Below are 3287 nucleotides of genomic sequence, written 5' to 3'. Positions count from 1 at the left end.
TGTCCGAATCCAATGCGAACCTGCATGGTCCGGGCTGCTGTGATGGTGGCCCTGGCTACTGGCTTTACAGGGGCCTTGGGCAAAGATAGCTGACGCTGCATCTGCTGGTGCAAGACTGTCTCCTCTGTTTGTGGGTTGGAGTGGTGCTACGGCTCCTCAAAATCTGTTTGTACCCGGGCTGCACGTCCCCCATCAGCAACCAGCTGCAAGGGAAGATATGGGTCAGGTCACTAAGTAAGCTAGTTCTTTTCCAAACCAGTCCTTCCTCCTCCAGGCCTGCATTGTTCTTGAGATGGCAGCTGAGTAGTCATTTTATCTATCTCTTATTGTTAGTGGATTATGTAAACCAGAGGTTTCCAAAATGCAGCAAATTTAAAAATCCATCTAAAAGCCCTTTAGAAAATGTAGATTTCTGAGTTCCACATATTCTGATTCACTTGGTCAGAGTTGGGGTCCAAGGATATGCATTTTTACTGGCATACCACTTGGAGAGTTCTTATCCAAATATTTTAACAATTTTTCAGTGATTGGTTGAAATCCCATCCATCAGTAAATCTTCTTACCTCACTGTTTATTAACCCTCCTTCCAGAGAGCTGACCAAAGATGGGCATAGAGGTGTAACTGAGATGGGCAGTTCTGGTCCTCTCCATCAGTTGATTGACTTTTATGGCTCTGGATTTAAAGTAACAGCCATACTTATGAATAATGGATATGATATTTTGGGAATTATTTAATGTATTTTTCATTCCTCTTAAATTAAGATATGATATGGCTCCTCATCCTTTTAATCAATGAGTTTCAGGGCTTCAGGGGCAGGGTACTGATTTGCTAGAACACCAAAGTCATTGCTCAGGTCTGACTGTCAAATGAAGCTTTTTATGTATTGTGTCCCCAGGGAGAAAGTGCTGTTGAAAGCTAGGCTTCATCAAGAGAGAAAAGGAATTTCTAAATTTCTAAAACTCCTTTAAAATATCATTAATTTCTAATTTTATTGGATTCTTATCAGAGAATGAGGTCTATAAAATTTCTGCCTTTTAGCCCCCTAGTGGGCTTGCTGGGTGGGTCCCAGTCGGGGTCTATCTCTCTGCCTCCCCGCTTCTTCAGAAAAAATACCAAAAACAAACAAAGAAAAAACCCCCCAAAACAAAACAAAACAAAAAACTCTGCCTTTCATATTTTCCTGAGGTTTTCTTTGCACCCATGTACATGATTGATTTTCATAATATGTCTTTCCTTCAATGGATGTCAAGTTTCTTGGCAGTTAAAACAGGTGTAATACTTGAAATAGTAATATTTCAGTTCCTTTGTTTTTATGTTTTTCTCTAGATCTCACTGATTTGAAAGAAGTATATTAAAATCTCCTACTATAACTGTACTTTATCTGTTCTTTTAGAATTTCTGTAGTAACATTGTACTCTAATGCTTAAAAACAGCAACAACAAACAAATTCAACCACATAATCTTTTGCTTAATACTTCACATCCCCAAATTCACACTTCCCAGAGGCAATCGCTTTCTTTCTTTCTTTTTTTATTTTGTCTAGAAAATTAAATTTAACAAAGTGACGTTGATTAATAAGAGTACACAGGTTTCAGGTAAATGTTTTTTATAGCATTTGAACAGATGATTATGTTGTATACTCATCACCCAAAGTCAAGTCATTTTCCATATATTTGTCCCTCTTTACTCTCTTCCCCCCACATCCCTCCTGTTAACCACTTCACTTTTATAAGTCTCAGTTTTATATCCCACCTATGTGTGAAATCATGTAATTCTTAGCTTTTTTTTTATTTAATTTTTTATTTATTTCTAGAGAGAGAGAGAGAGAGAGAGAAGGAAGTGGAGAGGAGCAGGAAGCATCAACTCCCATATGTGCCTTGACCAGGCAAGCCCAGGGTTTCAAACCAGCGACCTCAATGTTCCAGGTCGATGCTTTATCCATTGCACCACCACACGTCAGGCTTTAGCTTTTTTTGATTTACTTATTTCACTCAGTATAATATTCTCAAGGTCCATCCATGTTGTCATAAATGGCTCTATGTCATCATTTCTTATGGCTGAGTAGTATTCCATTGTATATATGTACCACACCTTTTTTTATTTAATCTTATATCGAAGGACACTTTGGTTGTTTTCATGTCTTGGCCACTGTGAATAATGCTGCATTGAACATAGGGGTGCATGTGTCTTTATGTACCAATATGTATGAGTTTTTGGGGTAAATACCCAGTAGAGGGATTGCTGGATCATATGGTAATTCTACTCTTAATTTTTTGAGGAACCACCATACTTTCTTCCCTAATGGTTATACTAGTTTGCATTACCAAGAGGCAATTGCTTTAAATTCTGCTTTATTGTCTGGTGGCTACAACTATATATAAAAATTACTTCGACTTTCAGATTTTAAATATCTACTGACATTCTACTTTGGGAAATGAGTTTGGAGAAAAATGGAAATAAATACCTGTATTCAACCTGCCATACTTAAAGTCTTTAAGGAGGAGGAGAAAGATGAGGAACAAAGGCAAGTAATACAATATGTGGACCTCGGTTTCTTCTCTGTGGATCAAAACTCTAGTGAGTATTAGAAACAAAATATATTTTAAAATATTTGTTTGAGTACCTATTGCTCCAGTAAAATGCCTTCACAAGCTTGCATCGTATTGAGAGCCAGACAGTAAACAAATATGGAAAACACATATAAATTTGTTTTTAAAAAATGCTATAGAGAAAACAAAGCAAGGAGGTGTGGTTGGAGGGGACTTTTTTTTTTGGTTGTTCTTGTTTGTTTCTGTGGACGTGCTCCGCTCCTGTAGGTACTGCAATACTGGTCCATGTGCAGTGTGATGGAGTAAACTTCTATTCCATTTCCTTATCCAAAAATGCATTTAATACATTGTTTCTGGATTGAGGCTGTATCAGATGTTAAACTGATAAGAACAGATACCTATGCTTGATCTTAGCCATAAAGCTAAGTGATGGACTTTTGATTTTTACCTAGGGTCATTTACACAGTAGCATCTGTGAAATGCCTGATGCAGGTGACAGAATTGGTTGAAGGGGTTTTTAGAGCAGAATGAAGGAAGGGCAGGAGTAGGAAATGAGGTCTGTGAGGTAATGCTAGGGCCCAATGGCAGGAACGAATGAGAGTAGATTGTGTAGGACCTTATAAGCACTTTTGTTTTTATTCTGAGATGGAAAATTCTAGAAACCTCTTTTGGGAAACTTTTTAATAGAGAAATGACATAATTGACTTCAGTTTAAAGGGATATTTCTAGTTATCATA

General features: G+C 37.5%; 1 non-coding gene across 1 annotated transcript; it reads right to left on the bottom strand.

Annotated features, from left to right (window-relative positions):
* Positions 1–2795: 2795 nt before the first annotated feature.
* On the bottom strand, positions 2796–2981 carry LOC136327685 (U2 spliceosomal RNA). Its single transcript, XR_010729856.1, has one exon. It is a non-coding gene; the product is annotated as a U2 spliceosomal RNA (small nuclear RNA).
* Between the last annotated feature and the right edge of the window lie 306 nt (positions 2982–3287).

Source organism: Saccopteryx bilineata, chromosome 2 (assembly GCF_036850765.1).
Source record: "Saccopteryx bilineata isolate mSacBil1 chromosome 2, mSacBil1_pri_phased_curated, whole genome shotgun sequence".
Taxonomy (NCBI): domain Eukaryota; kingdom Metazoa; phylum Chordata; class Mammalia; order Chiroptera; family Emballonuridae; genus Saccopteryx; species Saccopteryx bilineata.
This window is presented reverse-complemented; position numbering and strand designations above follow the sequence as displayed.